The following is a 23,267-nucleotide window of genomic DNA, read 5'->3' as shown; positions in this document are numbered from 1 at the left end:
ACATGCGCTTTAGTTCTTTTTTTTTCATTGGTGAATTAAATAAAAATATCACGGTGTAAATGGCAGTTCAGGTTGATGTTAGAAAATAAGACTGCTGCTAAATATAGCCAGGGCAATGAGTAATGGCTGCATGTTAAATCAGTTTTGACATTGCTGGGAACCTTGCTGACGTGGTAACAAACCTCCACCTCTCTGCTGCTCTTTTTGTTAGCAAGGATTTTAAAATAATGGCAGGAGAATAGCATAGACAGACAGGCAGACAGACATATATTTGCACTCAGTCAATACCCAGTCTTCAGAATAGTTACATTCAATTGTAAAAGCTACTACCACAAACACAATAACAAGAAAAGATCACCCACATTGCATAGTTAAAATTTGCTAATTATAAAACATATTGCTGTTGCTTATTTTAAAAGTCAACTTTGTATAAAACTACCGAGGTATTTTAGGCATATAACGGCTTTAACTATTTCCATCAGTTCTTTACACAGAAAGGTATACTCATGCACTGGTACATGAATGCCACTCTCCTGCTATGCTGGCCATTGCTTTTCTATTTACTGTGCATTAGTATGTTCATTCAGTTCAAAAACTCAAGCAATATATACTTTGTCCTAATATCCTAACAACATTTTTTTCTCTTCCTGCTTACCATGTCATGGTCTTTCTCACCATGTTTTTCTTTTCTTTTCTAGGGGGTTTTAGGAGTCTGTACAAGGTTTTAAACCACCTGGGCCCGTTTCAGAAAGCTGGGGTGGTGGATATGCAGAAGAATTATGTGGTAAATTCCTGCATACCCTGGCTTTTCAGAAAGCACAGAAGCCTTTACCCTCAGTCAAATTATGACAACTTACTCCGTGCAACAACCCTGCTACAAAGCAGAGTGATTTGGGCTAGCCCTGAGATTTTCCTACCTTTTAGTTGAGATGTAGCACAAGGAAGTCATTGAACAGGTGACTTTCCTTCCTTCTCTGGAGGAGCCTGCATGGTGGAGTGCAAATACTTCACAGAAACATCTGTAGGGAGAGGCTGATCAGACCATGATTAAATGTCTTATCCTTTCTGGATTAATATATTTTCAAGTGTTACCATTTTTTGCCACTGTCATTGATTTATTTAAATATTCTCAGCCCGCACATCGCTTTTCTAACACAATGAGGGGCCCCTCTCAGTTCTGAACAATTTCTATGTGCTGCTCTTCGTTTTTATGTAAACATCAGCCTTTTAATAACGTAGGTGACACAGGAAATCTTTCAGGGGCAACTGTTTGTCGCTTTCAGGAATGCTATGTTGCACTCAGTTATAGTGGAGTTTAAAGGGGTTCCATAGTCAGAGACCCACGAGGTTGGCACAAATTATACACTTACAAGAAAATCAGTGTCAACTCATTTTAGAAGGATGAGTGAAGCCAGATGTAGGCAAAAAGATGAATGAATATATCAGTTATTTGTCATGGTGCAGCTTTGCCTGCTGCACCATGGACATATTCAGGGCCCCCCCCGCCCCCCCCCCCCCCATACACCCCAGTCTGCACTCTACCTTAGTAATCACCAACACCTGTCAGCCACTAATCAAACCAGAACTCAGCACACCTGTCATCCTCCCTATTTAAGCTTCCTTCAGTCAGCTCTTCCCTGTCGGATCGTTCTGCTAACTTCTGCTCACCTCATCCTTTCCTTGTCCAGTCCGAATTCCCTTAATATCCGCCTGCCTGCTGCTGGTCCTGCTTTTGCCTGCAAGTCTTCACTCTGCCCTGCTGCTGGTGCTGTTACCTCCATGCTCTGGCTCCGTCCTACTTGCCAGTTCCTGCCATCAACATCCTCTGGCTCCAGTCCGGTTCAGTCTCTCTGGTCTCCTGCTTCCACTACTCATCATCATCCAAAAAACTGGGCAATCTTTTTACTTAAAGCAACAGCATTGTTATATAGGGTTTAATATTCTCCATAGGCCATCATTGAAGATTTCTAATTCCATTCGCGAACAATGAGCACTTCAAAGCTTCTTATTTTACTACCATTGCCATGGTGAATGGCGTTATCTACGTTCCATTGATGAGGGCTTCTTTCATGCTTCTGCTCGCATTTAACTCAGGGTTGACAGGAAGCAGAGTTTAGTTACCTGATTGATATCACCTGTTCTGAAACCGAAAAGCAACAGAGTGAGGTAGAACTAAGAGTAGATCGGTCATACTTTCTGAAACGGGTGTCAGTTTCTTGCAATATTATTATTTTATTTATTATCACCTTCATTATATGTGATCTAAGTTCTTTTAGATTTCTTATTTTGGATCCTTGGGCTTTTTGCAATTTGCATTCATCATGACTATTTCGTCTTTCCTTGTTTATTTGTGAATTTTCTTTCACTCCATATCCATCAATATATCTGTCCATTTGACATTCCCTAACCCATTTATCTTCCTTGATTTGTTTGTCCAGTGCAGAGTTCAAAGACGAATTGGACCTGTTTTTGCAGTGTCTCAAGATGCCTTTATGGGGAATCGGTGACAACAAAATAAAATCAGCTTGATTTGATTGAACTAAACATAAATATTGATTGATTATAGAAAGAGACAAAAGAAGACATAGAAGTGCAGAGGGAGAACACAGAAACTCTAGACAGAAGGACTGCAAATTGCACATTGTAATTTTTCTATGAAACATTAAATGCATATTGTACCCAGCTGCCTAACATTTCAGTTGATATTATGATCTCTGTTTTTGTGTAAAAAACCCTTTGCAATAAGTCAGCGTAAATATTCCACACACATGCATACTCTAATATGCAGACAGCTCTAGGTAAAATGCTTTGCCTAAAGGCATTATTTATTTATATATATATATATATATATATATATATATATATATATATATATATATATATATATATATATATATATATATATAAATATATTAATAATAATAATAATAATAATATAATATAATATATATATTATATAATATATATATAAATATGACAGGGGAGAAAATTGGAAACACACCCACAATTTTCTCACTGTAGGAAAACAACTCCTCCAACTGTCATGATTTCGGCACTGTTGCCTGGTCTGATCTCTCATGTCACACACCTGTTCTAGCTCCGCCCGTTCCTCATCACTTCAGATCTGTTCCACCTGCTCTCACTAGTATATAACCAGCTCTAAGACCAGGCAACAGTGCCAGTTTATTTCGATCCTTGTGTGAGACTTATCCCAGCGTTTATAATTCTGATTCCTGATCCTGACCTGTTTGCCTTTCGACCTCCGAGCCTGCTTACTCCTGTCTGATTCTGTTTGCCCGATCTGACCTCTGCCTGTTCTGACTACCCGCTGGATCTCTGCCCCGTGTACCGAACCTGGAACCGTGACCCGACTCCGTCCTGGATTATCCTTCGGTACCTCACTGGCTCTCTGATCTCTTGGCTCCGACCTTCGACCACGTCCCCGACTTCGGCTTCGCTCTACGGCTCATCCTGCTGACGTTTGCTCTCACGGTTCTGATCTCCTGCCTGTCCTCCGACCACCACTGAGCCACGTCCCCCTAAGTACAACAGGATTAGGCATGAATGATATCAGAAGGCATATTAGTCTGATATCATTCCTCAATATTGCAATGACCACATTGATTAAGAATAACCTACATTTTACAGTGCCTTTTATATTTTCTTCATCAGTGTTGTACTGAACATTGCATCCCAGCAGGATTTTGAGATAGCGATATTACACGCATTGATACTGTAATGTTCATTGTGATGATTTATTATTGTGAAGCTCGACGATGAATTGATTTTTGACCAAGATAAAATGCATACGGTGCACTGAATTCAGTATTCTAAGCAATACAGTTGGTTTGACATGATGTCAAAATCCAATAAGGCTGCTATGCATTTAATACATCTGACAATTTGTACCTAGTTAAATATTTACATACACAGTGCTGTCATCGTCCTTTAGTGAAGATTGTTATACAATAATTAAAGGTGCAGAGAAATACAGTGCTTTCAGGTTGTATTCCTAATCATAGTTTGCCTTATAATCAACTATATCAAATATATATCCTACTGCTTTTCCCCCTTGCAACTAGATCAAGGTTAAGGTTGCTGTGAAGCCATTCTAAGATTCAAGTTGGAAGTACACAACAGTATTAACTTCTCATAATTTTCTCGTTGCGTGTTTGAAGCAAAAGCCGCTGTGCTTGAAGTACTAGTCTTTTAAGCTGTTTGTGCTTATTAGTTCTGTTTTAACTGTATTACCTGTGTACATAATTGATATCAATATTAGTTCAGAGCCATGGAAATGGCAGTCCAAGTACCAATAATACTTGTCCCCTTAAGCTTCAAACAATGTGTCCCTTTACATGTATTCTTAGAAAACCTTCTCCATGGAACCATGTAGCAAAGCTAAATCAGTGTCAAAAGAATATTGACCAGCCACCTGAATGTATTGTCTAATGATAAGAAATGTCAATATTTAAAGAAGCTCTGAGTATTTTTTGTCCATTGGGGGAACATTCATTATTGATCCATTACAAGGTTTTGTTTTAGCAACCAGATACTTGTTTCTACAATAGAGGTGACAGTGTTGGATAATAAATGTTTATAGTTTTGTCAGTATGAGTTTAATTTTTTTGGGTGTAGAAGTAAAATTCTTTGACATGATTAAGTAGGGCTGGACCAGATCATCAAAACCACTTGCATACTAAAGATGATAAGGGCAAACCAGTGTCTTGCCTTAGCTGCTGGATAACATTTAGCTCAGTGATAAAATTAGACCTTGTCATTTACTGTGGGCTAAATCTGAACATGATCTGATTTAACTGGACAGAATGGGTTTTTCGCATGGGCTTGCTAAATTTAACTTTTGAGGGAATTGAAGGTTGGCAGGACAGTAGGGATTCAATAGCAACAAATTAAATTAATTTGTGACTATTATTGCTGCACGGATACACAGACTGTTTAAGCTAAAGCCAAATATATGTCTTAAAACAAAGATCATATTCTGGCACTTCATGGATAAATTAAATGGATCAGTCCTAAATGGCAGACAAAATAATCCACATTAGTTTTTCCCCAGTTTATTGGATCTACTGGGCAAGGGTGCCCAAATACTTTCTTCTTTGTGGCTCTAACTGTGCTACAAGCTTAGTATGGGTCTTTTATCACTCATCCTGCCTTCAGCCATTTATGTAATCAGTTTGTCCCAGGGATTTATTTTAGATTGCAGAAAGTGGCTTGACTCTGAGGGCTGCCACTAAAAGCATTTCTCTTCTAAGGGATTTACTATGTTTGTCACATAAATATGACCAATACACATCGATTCAATGCTATGCTGTTGAGTCTATGGTAACATTTCTCATTTACATTAACCATTGCATTTGGTTACACAATTGGAACAGCCCAAATAACCGATTTCCTAAAACAATTAAGGAGAAAATCTGAATGATGTTTCACAAGCAATGTTCTTCCACTGTTTTTGCTTTCCAAAGACTATTACTTCAAATATACATAGCAGACCGCTTCATTTATAAAATAACAGTAAACTGTCTGTGAAGAAGGAACCGTATGTTGGTTATTGTCTAGGCAATCTTCAAGGCTGATGCAAACAGTGTCTTATTTTGAAAGCAAAAATCCAAATAAAAACAGCATATATGTTTGCGAACTGCACAACCTTGACAGTAAAGTGCTTGCAAAACGGCGCTATTTGAGAGAAGAATTAGAACCACATGCTTATGCAACTGCGATGCATTAGCAAATTACTTTTCAGGAATTTCGATACTGTTAGGATTATAAATTGTGCTTTTATTTTTAGATATTGTTTGGCATTAATGGGTAGGATAGAAGCTAAACAAGGGCACAATGGTGAAATGGCATGCATTAACCTCAGCCTCCTGGTGCACAGGGACACTCCTGGATTATGCTGTGCTAAGTAACTGGATAATGTATATTAAATTTCTAGCAGAGAATACAAAATATACACTGAACAACCTTTAAACAAAGTCAATTTTACTATTTTATGTAAAACCTTTTTTGAAGTAGGCTATACCATAGCTAGCACCACAACAAATTTAACAAACTACTTCTAAAAGTAGCATAATACATGCAACAACACCTTAAATGGTTGCTAACTACACCTTTTATTAGATGTAGATCAATATATGTCTTCATCAATTGTTATTCCAGCTTCAACAAGTGTTCAATAATAAGCAAGGGGAGATATTGGTAATGTTTTTAAAAGGTTAAAGGCTTAAAATAAAACAGGATTCAAATATTTTATTTATTTTTTTGGTCAGTAATTTTCAAGAATAAAAATATATACGTTTTTAATCTAATATAACAAAATGACCTCGAATCAGATCAAGATGTTAGAAATATATTGCAAGGTGACAACAGGTAAGACTCTGATATTAGATAGCTGTTGCTAAAAACAAAGAAGTCTTTCTTCTTTCAAATCTCTTGAATCCTGCTTGATTCTGCCAAGGATATGATTTGTCCACCTGTTACTCAGCCACAAAACCTTTTTTGTGTATTCCAATAAATAAATTTTTTATTTTGTATTTGTCATTGCAATTATACATTGCAACATAATTTGTCTTCTGCATTTAAACCATCCCTTAGGCAGGATTCAGCATGTTTTACAGCACCCGGGGAGCAATCTGGATCTAAGGGTTTTGCTGAGGGACCAACAGTGGCAATCTGCAGAGATCAAACCGAGGACGTACAACCTTTTCAGAGTACAAGTGCCCTGTTCTAACCAGTAGGCCACCACTCCCCTCAATAGAGATGTACTCAGATATCTACACAAGTTCTCTGACTGAGCTAATGTGAATAGGGATGCATGTGGCCAAAATCCAGCTCTATTTTTTGTAAAGATTTCATCTAAATTGTTTTACTGAATAACAATTTTATTCTTACGAAGCTACACAAAAATCTTTCAAAAACATTTGCTCCAGCCAATCAACACTGACAACATATGGAATATACATTTAAAAACTGATTTGACATTTTACTAAAATCATACTGCTAAAACAGCAGTCTTAGTGTGTATTCCCTACAAAATGTGGGCACTTTCTTCAACTCTGGCATTTCCAACACACTCCAACACACTTTCCAGTTATAAAAATAACTCGAATGCTTATATTATAAAAGTCTTGCCTTCTCTTACACAGCCCGAATACACCAAACATATTTGTTGGCATGTTTAGAAAATACAAGTTCCCTTAAATAGCTTTTATCTTTATGCTTCCTCAGTCTTCATTTTCTCCTCATCAAAACAGAAAATAAACATAGGAATCTTCTTCCACCTTTAAGAATGTTTTTGTTTTGACCAATTGGTGCATGGGTATGACACATATGCTGGTCAGAAAAATAACTGATTTTTTAAGTTTAGAACCAGCTGGGCAATTGTGTACATCATCCAATTCTGATGACCAGCTGATTCCTCTGTGAATATGTATCTTTATTCATGCAACAGGCACACTTCATCACACAGAATGGAGAGCGCACTGAATGTGTTGTGCATCCCAGTAGATTTAAATTCAGATGTATTTCATTCAAGAACAATGAAGATAAAAGAAAATGAAAATTACTTGACACGGTTGTGATTGAAACATTTAACAAACTAAAGGACAGCTCATGTGGTTTGTTCACATTTCTGTAGAAACTGCTGCCTTTTGTCTAACTAAATACAAATTAAACTATATTCCTCATCTCTCTAGATGTCCTGTCAGAGTACTTTGTTAAGTTAGCCTCAAAGGTGCTCCCAGGTTATGAGAGTGAACAGGTTTTGGTTGAAAATTATTATTATTTTTTTTATCTCTAGCGATATTTAGAACATTTGTTGTCATCCGTGCACATCTGTCCAGCTTCCATATCCATTTACGCTTGTTCATCACCTTATATATTTCCTACTAGCACTAGAGTATAAACTTGCAAAGAAAATATATGCGTATCTACCATGTTTTTTCTGGTTCAATGTTTGCATTGAACCAGAAAAAAAAAAGAGTAATAATTTTTCACACAAGGTGAAATCATCTATGCAATGTCAAAACATTATGAAGTTAATAAAGTATCAGCTTGTTTTTTCAGGCATTTCTGTATGGTCTATATTGGCTGTGGTCCATGTAAATCTTAAATTAAATGTGTGGTATATATATATCAATTTAATTATTAAAAAGTGAATTGTTCTGTCTTAATGTGCTCTAACGGGGTAGCATAAATACTTAACATCAACATATATCTAAATTAGACATACCTCTGGCCTTAATATTGAAAGCAGGAGTGTTCCTTGGTTGGCAGAAAACCTTTTTTCCCCTAAATAATTAAGATCAAGTTACAGCTACATACTATGACAGATGAGTGACAACACAAGAATCACTTATTCTAATTCTTATACCTTTTAGAAATGATGTTGATAGAGGACAAAGCTAGGGTAAGAATGACTGAACCATGGAGATTTAAAAACCCATTGTCCAAAGTTGGTTGCAAAGCCTAGCCATGTCTTTGCTTAGCTCCGTTTCAAGAACATTTACCAAAAGCCCCCTGAGTATCAGCATCAATTGAGAGAAGAGGGAGGAACACAAAATGAATTGTAGTAACAAAGAAATCAGGTGGATAAATAAATATACACAGCAATATGGACTTGCCACATGCACAAAGTTAGGTGGATGAGATGCATTTATTGAATTTCAGCAATATGTCTCGCATGCAATAGTTTGTTATTTCAACATTAGCAGCAAAGGCAAAATGTTACTTTGTTAAGTTTTTTTCCCTGCTTTAACAGTAAGCATGCATTTAAAGATAACCACAGTCATCAGGCTTGTGAATCCTAAAGGATAACCAAGCCCCAAACAATGCTCAGAGTTCACTGTCAATTGAATAGTTACATAACAGTGTCATACAATAAATTAACATGAATCATTTACCTTGAGTCTGGTGTATGAGTGATCAGCTGCACTCTCTTCCCTTCCTGTTTTACCACTACCTATCCACCAATGTGCGTTTTGGCAGAATGGAGATTCTGTCTAGCCAATGCTGTGTTATTTGTATGAAATTGTGCAGCTCAAGACTAAAGATATCTCATGTTTCTGATGCCAGTGAGTGGGAGCTACATGCTGCACTCTCATTGGTGTGAAATCGAAGGGAGAATAGAGAGAGAGCGTGAGCAGGCGAGATGGATGGAGGTGGGGGGTGAGTGGGGGGAGTCAGAGAGGGAAACGTGGGGGGGGGAGGTTCTTTGTTTGCTTGGGGAAATCTCCAAGGGCAACTCTGAACACATCTGTGTGGTGGAGCTGTGCCATTCAGTGATGCTGTATTTGAAAAGGTGGAAATGTAAATGCATGGAGGAAAAAATGCAAACAGTTGGATGTTTTCACTGATGAAGGCGTTAATTCTCTGGAGAAGTTTTACAGAACAGTGGAATATATATATATATATATATATATATATATATATATATATATATATATACATAATTTTATTCTTTTTATTTGACTTTTTTATTTGTGGCTGATATATTTGTGGCTGAAAAAATACCTAACTTGGTAGTGCCAGACATTATTTTTAATTTTTTTTTTTCTGTTTTTTGTTAAGAATTGAAGCAGGATGCTGTACAATAAAAGATTAATACGTGCTGTAGAGCATTCACTTTAGAAACATTTTAACCTGACATTTAGTTATGTTCTCTTTAATTAACTGGGAAATTAAAGTGGAAACTACCAATGGAAACATATCTGAAAAACAACAGTTTTTTTCAAATCCAAAGGGCTCTTAAATCCGCCCTCCCTTGATTTGTTTTATATCTGTATCTAAATGTGCAGGATGGCTGTTGAATGGCTTTGTTTTACCTGACAACTCATGATACGGACACATTCATCATGCCAGATAACAATGGTCTGCCGCAGGGATCGATACTTAGAACATTACCTTTTTCTATGTAAATGCTTCTCTTTGGCTACCACATGTAACGATTCAGCTTTGTTTCTTGTCAATCCCATACTGATGATGTATAGGTCTATATACACCTAAGCAAAACATACAAAACAACAACACAGAAGGTAGATGGCCTATAATTCTCTCCATTTATAACAAGTGTGCTCATTTGTGGCCCAAAGGAAGTGCCAAATAATGCTATCTTGGAATATACCCAATGAAATCTTAAGACTGCTGAGGTTTAGACATTATCTTTGACTTCCATTTGACAAATTACATTCATTGTTCAGTAAATGACTCTTCAACAGTCTGAAATGTTATGGAAGAAACTCCACGAAAGCTGCAAGAAAAGTCCCATTCTACAGAATCACATGTCCTCAAGTAAATATAAAAAAGGTATGACTCTGATCAAATCTCATAAAGGTACAGGTATAGCTACATAGAACATCCATTCATCCATCCATATTCCCTCACACTTGTCCCTATAGGGGTCGGGAGAGCTGCTGGTGGCTATCTCCAGCATTCAATGGGCAAGAGTCGGGGTACTAACCTGACAACAGCCAGATGCATGTCTCGCTCCGCCTAGCTCCACTCACATACATCTGGTACATCGCTCATAGAGAGTGATTTCCCCAACCAAATTTATGGTCTGGCCAATCAGGACGCAGGGCGGGTGTTTCCTGGATGTGACGTAGCGGAGAAGCGACCGTGAGATTCCAACAACAATGGCGGCTCGCATCGAGGAAGCAAGCGTTAGCATTGATGCTGCTATTTCTTCCGTGTTGTCCAATCTACCTAATATTGTTTTATTAAAAGAACATCAGAGAACGCCTCTGAAGGCTTTTGTTGATGGAAACGATGTTTTCGCCCTTCTCCCGACCGGATTTGGCAAGCGGTTAGCGCGAACCATATTAGGAGGCCTTTAGTCCTCAACGCGGTCTGCCCGGGATCGACTCCGACCCGCGGCGCTTTGCCGCCTGCCCCCCCCCCCCCCTCCCCCCTCCCCCCCCGCCTCTTCCTTTTAGCTCACTGTCAATAAAACGCGTGCCACTAGAGCCGCAAACACATAAAAAAAAAAGTTTTTTTATTCCCTGCGTCGCTCTCATCAGTGTCACGGGTTAGCTTCGGTGTGAGTGGTTGAAATAGCACGTTGATAAAGATGACAGACAAGTGGCTTATCCAATCATATGCAAGAATTTTTGATAAGGCCCAGCCTTCAATAAAGGCAATTCCTATGGCGGTGTCCCAGATGTATGTGAGTGGAGCTAGGCAGAGCGAGACATGCATCTGGCTGTTGTCAGGTTATCGGGGTACACCCTGGACAGGTCGCCAGTCTGTCGTAGGGCAACACAGTGACAGACAGGACAAACAACCATTCACGCACACACTCAAGCTACATATAACACAAACTACTAAATGAAAGGATATGACAAGCTCCTTTCACTCTAGAAGTTTTGAAGTTCAAGTAAAATGAGCAACAATTCCTACGCACAAATACAAACACAAGTAAATCCTCTGGATGGTAGCTCTGCACCATCGCTTGTAACCTGAATAAAACATGCTGTTTGTGGATTGGCAAAAATGCACAAGGAAAATAGCCTCCATTGTAAGTGTTATACTTACAATAGAGATTATAAACTCAATCACTTGGCATTTGACTCCTACAAAGAGAATCCTCCCCACCACTGATCCAGGTATGTTGATAAGACATTGATATAGATAAAGAACACGGAAATTACTGCCTTTACAACCCACATAAATTCTATGAATAAAAATATCAAGTTCACCGAGGAAGAGATGAAAGATACCCAACTTCCCTTTCTTGATTGTGGAATAAGTGTCAGAGAGAGGGAAGAGCATCTGGTAGAACGTTACTTGATCCCTGCCCGCAATGATCAATATCTGACTCTCACCACTTAAACACAAACTGGCGGTAATTTAGGCTTTGTAAAACAAAGCAAGCAAGCAAGGAAGGAATGAAGAGCACAGACATAAAAAAGCAACCATTGAAACAGTGGGGGAACTGTGGCTCAATGGGTTCAGTAGTTGTATTGCATTTGGAAGATTGTGGGTTCACTACCAGCTTCCACAACACATGTTGCGCAGATACGTATTGATGTATGAATGTGTGCATGTAAGTGAGTGCAATGAGGTGAATGTGGCTATAGCCTACAGTGCTTTGAGTGGTCAGTATGACTGGAAAAGCCTATATAAGTTCAGTCTGCTTACAAATTTAGAAGAAATCATGTTGGCATCCCATGTGTGGTCTGGTTCTCTGATAAGACTACCTGAAACTGCTGGCTAAGGATAAGTGTAAAAAACAGTAAGAGGGTTTTCAAGGAATTGACACCAGTTTATGCCAAATGGAAGTCACAAATGTTATTGGTGCTTTGGTGTTTAAGGTTGCTAAAACAATGTTGGACTGCTTTTCTCTGGTCCCCTGCCTGATCTGACCAGTGATGACATATTTAGTCGCAGGCCATCATTCAACCGCTGGTTGTCTTGGTGGTGTCCTGAAAACAACGTGGGCTACACTGATAGCTGCCAAACTTTTTAGGGAAGACCTGGCCTGGTCCGGAGATGCGGCAGCCATCCGACTTTGGAAGGTGCAGCTCTTCTTTCTAGAAATCTGGCCAGATTTATCAGTTCTCCATTATGCTGACAACCCAGGGTCCAGACAAGGAAGCAGAGCCGTAGTTTAACACAACACTCTGCAGCTTCCGCACTGTTATCCAGCCATCACCCTGTTTAGATAGCATCTTTCCCACGGCCAAAACTAAATAGATTAAAAACTGATCTAAAAGGAGCAAATAATAAAAATCTCACAAGAATTAATACCACTCGACATGAACCACAAAATCTAACTATTAAATGTGCTATATGAAATATGAGGTCTCCACCTCCAAATACTACGTTAGTTAATGAATTGATTTATGATAATCACATTGATTTATTTTGTCTCACAGAAACCTGGCTGCAAGAGGACTACATTTGTATAAATTAGTCAACTCCCTCCAATTATTTGAATTTCCACATCCCCCGAACCATGGGAAGAGGCAGACGAGTAGCAACCATCTTTCAGTCTGATTTATTAATTAGTCGCAGGCAAATTAATAACTACAATACTTTTTAACATTTTCCCTCATCCAAACAGCAACGCAAAAAACTCTTCTGTTTGTTGTTTTGTATCGTCCACCAGGTCCTTACTCTCAGTTTTTAGATCAGTACTCAGACTTCTTTTCTGATTTTGTTATAGACACTGACAAAGTCATTATAGTGGGAGATTTTAAACATTCATGTTGACACTGAATGTGACAACCTTAATGTAGCCTTTAATGCTATCCTAGATAGCATTAGATAGCAATGATAGCAATGGTATCTCTTCCACTTCACAAATGGATGCCTTTGTTGATGGTGTCACTTCCTTGTTGCGTTTTGCATTAGACAACATAGCCCCCCTTGAAAAAGAAGGTAATTATTCACAGGAAGCTGGCTCCCTGGTTGAATCCAGAGATGCGTTCTTTAAGCACAATATTAAGAAATTTGAGGGAAAATGGTGCTCTACACTTAATCTTGAAAAGCAGGCTACTGTTGTATTAAAAGACTCTTTGCAGAGAAAGGATTCCTGGATCAGTGTGTGCTTCTGTGCTTTTTGTGTCTCTGCTCTGTCTTCTCTAGCCCCCAATCAGTCAAGGCAGATGACTGTTCACACTGAGCCTGGTTCTGCTGGAGGTTTTTCCTTCATGTTAAAGAGGAATACATGCTGCTATTCAAGACTTGACAAATTCTGCTGGGATTCCTTAGATAGGAAACTTTTTTGACCAATCTGTCTGCATGATTCGATTAAATTTGACTTTGTAAAGTGCCTTGAGATGACGTGTTGTGAAGTGGCGCTATATAAATAAAACTGAATTGAAAAATGTAATTAAAATTTTGGATCATTCTGCTTTGCCGCGCTGATGACCTTTGTAGCTACATCTTCTTGCAATAAGAGATTTGAGCTTCATTTTATTTAACCAGGTGTGTTCCATTGAAAGATAATTTTTCTTCTGCCAGGGATTCTTGGTCCAGATGAACTACAAAGGTTTTGTACTTAAATACATTAGTTGAAAAACTATTTAAAACAATGACACACTTATATCAAGCTTTAAAAGTTGTTTAAAATTACTAAGCGAATGCAATGAATCAAAGTTAATTTTGTTCTGGAGGTAATTGCATAACCTAGAAGTAAATATTTGGGAAGTGTTTTTTCCTGCCTCTCGATGTGACCCAAGAACAATCAGAGGACTCTTTTCAGAGGACAGCATGATACACAAACTAGAACAATAGCAGACTCCAGCTTTAAGGCGGTAACTTGCCAATTAATATTTTCAGAATGAAATTCTAGCAATAATGGTATCCAAAGTTTATGAAGTGAGGTGAGTTGTTTCATTAGCATCTGTAACAGTGTGCATAGCAGCATGATATACTGTATTATGCTAAATCTAATTAGAATTTTATTGATTAATTATCATTTTTCTAGCAATGAAACAGAAGCGTTATGGTAAAATGTATTCTATGTTTTTTAAATAGATCATCAGTATGGAACATTCTAAGCACAGTGGTACCTATAAGTGGGAAATAGTAAACAACATATATTTTGTCTTTTTTGCATTAGGTACGTAATACTACTTGTAAAGATGCTACTTACATTGCTACTTGCAAAGATGATGCATCTGTATGAATAATACAGTACAATCTAATGCTGTTGAATCCAGATCTACCCCAACAATATTCAAGGCTATTCTGCCTTGAAACAGGGTGTGTAAGATAACCTAATCTTCCCTGTACCTTCACATCATAAGCTTTTGATTGTACTATATAGTTATTTTGCAATTTTGGATTTTTACACACATCATACCAATAATTTTTTTTTACTACAATACATTCATCAGTGCAAAAAATGTTATGCAACACAGTATCTATGGTGTATTCATGCACAACTGGCTATTACATGATTGGTTGCCCACAGCAACCAAATGATCTCTTAGCATCTGTCATGAGCCTTAGTGTCCAAGGCAATATTACATATGAACAGAAAACAATCATGTTTGCACCTTATTTGTTGGACCTAAAAGAGATAAGGTGGAAAACATCAAGCGCTGAACATATTATGTATATTGAAGAGAAAGTGAACCTTAATGTTATTGTGATGTAGGAAGATATGATCTGCAAATAACTGTGAGGACTGCAGAGGAGGCAGTCTGGCAGAAAAAGGATGATTTCTACCAAGGAATTGATAAGCAAGTGTTACACAAAATTACAGGCACACAAACAACCATACAAAAGAACAGCCAACACACAAGCTAACTTGCCCCTTTAGCCTATCTGTTCAGTTTCAGACATGTACAGAGATGTAAACTGTATATAATTTACAGCAATCATTATATTCAAGACTCACGGTCAGCAGTTTATCTTTTTAAACATAAAATTTCGCCACAAGAAAAGAGCAGAAAGTGTTCTTTGCCCAGATGATATTTTTACAAAGGTCAAACAGATTTGTGTGCCCCATACTTGCATAAGTTACTTGCTATTTGCTTCTGCATCTAAGGGATCCACCAGCTTTCGATGTCTGTTGGGCTTTTTGTTACCACCGACATGGCCCACATTCAACAACTGCATTGCCTTGGTGGTGACCTATAAATTCTTTTCCACCTCTCGCACCATTAGACTTTCCAGTGTTCCTTTTGACTTCCTATCATGTCCTCTACTATTTTTGACAGTGTGGGAAGTCTTTTTATAAATATTTTACTATAACCACTGGAATTGTGTGCAGCCACAATGTGCAGCTGCAGATCCTCACATAATTTTTTTTAAATAATAACTTAACACAAAAAAAACTGCAGAGAGGTTCTATTTTTCACTTTTACCTAATGTAAACAGCTTCTCCAAATTAGTCATGGTAATTAAAAACTGTTTTAATTATATTATATGGAATGATGTAGAACTTTGAATTGTTTTAAAAGACTCTCGCAATTTGCAGTAGATATAAAATCAGATTCAATACTTTCCAGAGTTGTAGGAATCTTGTTACTGGAAATAACATAGGTTGGTCTCAAAATATTACACTACCACATGACATTCAATGAAGTCAAAAAAGAAAAAAAAAAGAAAAGAAATAAATTATATTAAATAAAAAAAAAAAAAAATATATATATATATATATATATATATATATATATATATATATATATATATATACACAGATCTAAAATAAAGTGATAGTGACGATGTGCAAAACAGTGCAAAGGAATCAAAAAATCATGGGAATTCATAAAATAAACGTATCAGAGAACCCGATTTCTGCATAGTACTCTAAAACAGCTATTACAACCATTAGTGTGAGTGGAAAGTCAACTGCGTAATTCTAATCCATTTTCTAACACGAGAGGACAGAGCACAAAAGGAGAGTGATGAAAAATATTTGCCGACATCAGTGACCAAGGACATGTGTCCTTTATGAAATTGCAGCCTGCAAGCTGCTTGTGTCATAGGTTTACAAACTGTCATTGTCTCTCTATGTCTTGCACAGTGACTAATTGGAAATCCTCTACTGGAAGCACACAATTTATGTGGCTTTAATTTTTAGCATCAATCTATCCTAGTTTTTCTTGAGTTTACGTAGATGCATACATTTTTCAAGCTCTAACATTTTACTTGTTGCAAATGTGTCATGTTACATGGTAATTGAGTACTGCTTAAAGGTAAGAGCTACAACTTTTTCATCAAAACAAATATTTTTTTTCAAAAATAATACACCCACAGAATTTTTAGAGTGGTGTAAAATACAATTATTAATTTTACAGAAAAAGAAATATACAGAATATAAATTGTTTTTTTTTTCCGTTTTTTTTTTTTTTTCATTTTGACGGGTCCAAAGTGTATGAATATTTACAAAACAAATAAAATGTTTGTTGCCAATAAACTGCAATGTCTACATATCCTGTTCATTATTTTGAAAAAAAAATAATAATAAATTAACAGGATACAGCATATTTGTTGAATACCTGCTTTTGTGTAAAAAAATGTCAGTGTGGCACCCTCCAAGGGTTAAACGGTAGTCTTGCATTGTATTTCAAATGTGTATTGCTTTCAGTTGCTGTGATATAGTTTGGAGAGAGTGATGTAGGTAGGTCTTCCGCTGAGGGATTTAAATGCAGCTCCGTCTTAAAGGTGCATAGCCACGTTATTTGACTTTTTTTTTTATCTATAAGTCAGTAGCTCACTCTGGTTGCATACAAAGTTTGTATGCAAGATTATCCTATCCTGCTGGTGTATTAGTTGTTATTTTGGTATTTTATTCTTTGTTTTTGCTTAATTTGTTAGTAAATAAAGCCTATCGTGTTTATTTACGATTTTAATGGAAGTACGTACTACGCATGTGCGGCAGGGGATAAAATAAAGAAGAAAGGTGAAAATAAAAATGTCATTCGAGAGGGAAAAGACTGGAATGTCACTGGGAATACAATATGACAATTAGTGTTCACTGAAGCAGACGATAAACCTGCCAATTGCCCAGACGTGACCGCAGAGTTGATTGATGTGAGTACATTTTCTGATATGTGGCTCCTACAGTTGCTGTAGATCGGTGCATATAAAACTCTGACCAATCTATCCCGTTTGGTCCAAAGAGTTGGAATTTGTCATAGTTGTGTTCCTGCTCTCACCCCCCCCCCCCCCCCCCCATCTCTCAAGTTCCGGGATTAGTGCCTTATTGGTTGTCCCACATGCCAATAATTCTGACGTGTTCATGTAATGGCAGTGTGCACGTTCCTTGTTAGATTCCATTTGCTGGCTGTGCACACGCACTTCTAGTGTTTGTGTATCCTGTTAGCTTGGCGGTTAGCTTTGGTGTTAGCCGTTCATTGTAGCTCTGCTGCTCTCACCAAATATTTTGAACATGTCTGAAAGTCGCACAAAGCAAACCGCATTTAGGTTTATGAGAAGAAGACAGCCTTACTTGAAAGAAATAAGCCCAGGGTGGATTTGGGAGATTTTTTTCACGAGATTCCCCTGAATAACTCGCTTGCACAGTTGTTCAAAGCAGTGCACACCCCTCCAGGTGGCAGAGCTTGATCCTGTTCGACAACTTTTGGAATATGCTGGGGGATGGTGTAATGAACAACCAATCTATCTATCTATCTATCTATCTATCTATCTATCTATCTATCTATCTATCTATCTATCTATCTATCTATCTATCTATCTATCTATCTATCTATCTTTCTCGCTATCATGGTTAAAGAAGAAAAGGCCACACTGAACAGAGGGGGAGGATTGCGCTCCCAATTCCTTAGTGTTTACAGCTCGGTCCTCCAACACATTCCAGGGAGATTATATCAGCATGATGATTCAGGTGACCAAGTACTCTACTCACACCAAGTAACACCTTCTAACAACCCAGGGCAGTGAAGGGTGGGTCATCGATTTGTATCTGTCTCAGAATGCACCTAGGAGGATGGGCCTCCATGTCCTTAAAATACGCAGCCCTCCAACTACTGGTTGCTCAAGTACAAGCCACTAGAATCGACAAAGACTCCTGGAAAAGGTGTCAAAACATGTTCAGAAAAAAAATGAGAGGAAGTCTGGTTACCTCCAATTTAAGCCTTTTTGCTGACGCGATGACCCAGATAACTGAGAATTTGCACTCACAATGCAAGAAACACATTAATATAGTCTACTTTCACTGTCTTGATTGACTTTAGAATTGAGTATCTTATTCAGCAAAAAATTACACTTGATAATACCAGATACTCTGCATTGTTCAAGCTGTTATTTAAGCTCTCCTGCAATAGTTTCACTCCCTCTGAAAATAACAATAATTCTGACTTAGATTTATTGGCACTTGTTAATTGTTTTGCACATCGTCACTATCACTTTATTTTAGATCTGTGTGTGTGTATATATATATATATATATATATATATATATATATATATATATATATATATATATATATATATATATATATATATATACATATATATATATACATATATATATGTTGTTTGTATATCTGGAGCTTGTAATGAAAATAATTTCCCTCTGGGATTATTAAAGTATTTCTGATTCTGATTCTCTGATTCTCAGTCAGGGTTGAAATCTGGAAGACATGTTTCTCTATGGATACAGCTCCCACGAAGGGCTGCACGTGGTTTGTGGCAACGTTTTGGCTGGTGGTATGTGTCAAAACCTCACTGATGTCATGACCCATGTCACACTCACAGTCGGAACTTCACACTGCATTGGCTCATTATTTTCTGACACTAAATCTGACATCCATTTCCTCTCCAGGTGCGTGCTCAAGCAAAACGTGGCGTTTCACGGGACCTGAAAGGAAATGTGACCAACTAGTACATTGTCTCCTATTTTTCTAATACACATGACATTTAGGTAAGGTGCTTAGTAAGAATATTGACATTGGAATTTTGCAATATGTTTTATTAAATAATGGTCTGATACTAGGCTATTACAATCCTGTGAATTATTTATTTTTCAGTCATTCTCTGTATTTATTGTTGTGTCTGTGATATTTACTTGTTTCATGACCCAGGTTTAGTTTAGCTTTAGCCATTGGATAGATGTTCTGAAATTCACCTCTGCTACACTAAGGATGTAATGGTTAGTGACAATGACTGGAGGGTAGCCAGATCTAATGGCTGAGAAACAAAACTAAATCATCAGACCTGCATCAGCCATGTCGTTTTGTCTGTGCTGTTTCTTTAGATCGACTAACTTTGATTTTTGCTAAATAATAAATTGTCTATTTTATATGTGATATTTCCAAGCTTTTGCTGTGAATGTTCAAATAAATCTTGTTTGCTCAGATAATACATTTTAAATCTCCGAAATGCTACTAAGACCGTTTAAGACTTGTTTGGTAGACGTTTTAGGACTTTCTGATCATTAAAACTAGGCTTAGGGTTTTTTAAAAATATTCTAATTGCTCAATATACTTATATTTGCTAAGTAACACAATGCATTTTTTTAATGATGGTTTATCTTTCATCAGTTGTATATGTTTACAGTCACTAAGATTCGTATTAGAAAGATTCCTTTAGAAAATGTGGGAAAACCCAGATGGTGATGTGCTGGCTTTGTGAAGACCCAATTAAATCACAACTTTTGTGATAAATGGTTGCACAATTCAGGACATATTTTACGGGAACATATAAAACATTGCTTTTTTGTGTGACATCATCAAAACATCAAACAAAAACAGAAGATCAGGAAGACATCTGTGGCCCTTCACAAGTCTGGTTCACCTTTGTGTACAATTTCCAAATCCCAGAAGGTGCCAGGTTAATCTTTTCAAACAATTAAATCACAGGAAAATATCATGGTATTATTTGCCCTTGATTTAATTGTTTGGGTAGACATTAAATGTCTACCGCATTTGGGAAGAAAGGCTTCATAGATTAATGTGCTTAGGTTTGAAATTGCATATCATCCCCAAAAGTATTGTCCACAGTTTTCTTTGGCTTTATTCATTAAATATTTCATGTAGTTCAGTTGTATTCAGTGTAATACCTAAACAAGTTAAATACATACAAAATATACAAGTTTATAATGCATTGGGATTCATTAGTAGACTATCCACTTAATTATACTAAGCCATGTTTTTACTGACAATTAAATTCACAAAGAAAAAAATAGAAAAACAAAATTAAGATGGAATAGCTGCTATGATACCCAGTGAAAGCCTCACATATATTAAATACAAATTTGTTACTACAGTTGTCTCACTTTATCAAAAGCAAAGATTACCCTTTCACAAATTATTGATTACATTTTGCACTATTGCTATTCTCTGAAAAAGCAGCTTTTGCACATGTGGTTAATATGCAGAAGCTATATGATAACTCCAGTTTCAATCTTTAAAAATGTAAGTATTTTAGGAAACTGTAAGTCGGTTCATGCTTTGAACAAGTTACTACTCTTGAATAAGATATGTTTTTTTTTTTTTGGGGGGGGGGTGAACTCTCTCCACCACCATTTATAAAGCATAAATACCAGTGGGAGTGTTTTTATTTGATTGAAATTTTGTTGTCAGATCAGTGTTTATGACTTATCCTCATTATGGTTTGCCCAAGACTGTTGTGTGGTGTCACATGCATTTGTGGCCTATAGCACCATGAAGAGCACACAAAGGTAGGCATGTACTGTCATGGTTGGCAGAGACTCATAAGCAGCGACAGTCACAAACACAGGAGAAAGTTGAACAGATTTATTTGGAAAGTGTGGCAGAGGGTGATGGTCCGGCTGAGACTCTGGGTACAACATTGGACTGGCTTTCTATGCCAAGGAGGAGGTAAGTGTGTCTCGAAGCACAGGTTGGCAGCAGCAGTGTAGTTGGTAATGTTCCTCCTTGCAGCTGAACGTTGGAGGGTGGCAAGCTCGCCAAGGTGAGGCTTACTCGGGGACTGCAGTCGCAGGAAACCACAGAGGGGGACAAAGATGACCTGGAAGCAAGGATTGGAACCAGTAGACAACAGCATGGGGAATCTAGAAGAGCCAAGGGGTGGAATCTATGAGGTGAAGACAGGAATGGTAAGTAACAGAGAAATCAGTGTGCACAAGGAGGCCTGTTTACCACTCTATGTGTGATAACCAACTGGCTCTTGTTGTTAGGAACCGCACCCCTTTATCCAGGTCTTGATTGGCTCTTAACGAGTAGCACCTGTCAGCCTGCAGCACCTGTCACACCCTGCATGAGGAAGAGAAACACACATGCCCCGCTTCTGAAGACGCATGTACCTCATCTCTCATGAAATGTGCTTATGTGCTTAGTAAAAATGTAATCTTTTTTTTTTTTCAAATTTTGAAGCAAGAAAAATGTCATTAGCAACAGCATGCCTTAAAAAAAGCAAAACCAATCATAGTTTAATGCAAACAAAGTATTCAGGCCATAGTCACATTTTGTATATATTAAGTAATGTAGAATAATCGTAATACAAAAATAAGTTCCCCAACAGAAAAAAAGTCTAAATAATCTTAAAAAGACAAACACTAAGTAAAAAATCACATGGCAGTTCAATACATTACACTTATGAGTGTGAACTATATGCAGGGTGTAAGCATCCAGATACTCAAAGTTGAAAGACCTCTGACCCATATTCCCATGGAGTTTTATCACAAGCCTTTCTCATACCCAGAGAAACAGCTGAAGCGACAAACAATGAGCTTCAGGGTAAAGAAAAAGATGCCTAACAAAGCACCTGTATTGTGCCGACTTGCACTTCTTGTAAATTACATTAGAGACATAATAACAAAGTTAAGATGAATTGTCAAAAGTTGAAAACAGCAAGCAGATCTTTAATTAAAGTATGAAATTTGATCACTTGGAAACAGAATGGCCGTGAACTAGAAAAGCAGGGACTTGCCAGAGAAAGTTGGGTGTATGAAAAGTGTGTGGGATGGAAAGCAGTCTAATTCTGTTACAAAAACTGCATTTCAACAGAAAAAAGTAGCTTCTACGAGAAGAGTCCAAGAATACAGTAAAGATTACAAAGAGGCTATCACATTCAGTGTCAATGTTAAAATCCCTCACTATAATGACCTCATCAGGATTTAACACTAAATCAGAGAAGAAGTCTCAAAATATTGAGAGTAATGATAGAAAACAACAAGAGAAATGGTTTAGTGCATTGGAATCTGGATGAGGAAAACTAAGCGTTAAATATTTAAAAGAAATGTAGCTATACATTGGCTTGGGAATAATCAATAAATCAGATTCAGGGTGTTTTGTTACTCCTCTTTGCCCAGTTTTTCTGGGAATGTGAAAATTAAAACTAGAAGAAGTGGACTCATTTGTTCCAACATAATCTTCTTGTTCTTACCAGGTTTTTCAATTAAAGGTGTAAAGTTATGGAATAAGTTACATGAAGATTTAAAACAAAGCAATAGTTTAACACAATTCAAAAGAAGGTACAAAGAGGTAATTTTCAATAGATATACACATGGGGACAGAAAGCAATAAGGTGTGTATTGAAGATAATAACTTGGTGTAGGGTTTAGAAGGATTAAAACCAGCATAAAATGGGATAAATTGTGCACTGCATGAAGAAAGTGAGATTTTCGTCACTATGCTGGCACTGTAGATTGTAGTGGGAAAGTTCAGGTTAACGGCTGTTCACGGCAATTGCAGGCAACACCGAAAACTGCCGTGAATTGTCAGAAATTGACGTGGGCCTACCTTGGGAGTTAGGTCCCCACCATGACCCCCCTCCTCCTAAGCCTAGTGGGGGAGGCTTTAACATGTAAATTGAAAATGCTGTGAGCTAAACAAATGTAAATCAGGTAAA

The 23,267-nt window shown here is 37.4% G+C and overlaps 1 protein-coding gene across 1 annotated transcript in view; it reads right to left on the bottom strand.

Moving 5' to 3' along the window:
- The window catches only part of rgs8 (regulator of G protein signaling 8), a 30,415-nt gene extending 21,286 nt beyond the window's left edge, over positions 1-9,129 (bottom strand). Inside the window, exon 1 of the mRNA XM_036141023.1 lies at positions 8,919-9,129. The gene's annotated coding sequence lies outside the window, so the exon portion shown is untranslated. The remainder of the gene's footprint in view (positions 1-8,918) is intronic.
- Positions 9,130-23,267: the final 14,138 nt, after the last annotated feature.

The sequence above is a fragment of the Fundulus heteroclitus genome, chromosome 9 (genome assembly GCF_011125445.2).
Source record: "Fundulus heteroclitus isolate FHET01 chromosome 9, MU-UCD_Fhet_4.1, whole genome shotgun sequence".
Lineage (NCBI taxonomy): Eukaryota > Metazoa > Chordata > Actinopteri > Cyprinodontiformes > Fundulidae > Fundulus > Fundulus heteroclitus.
This window is presented reverse-complemented; position numbering and strand designations above follow the sequence as displayed.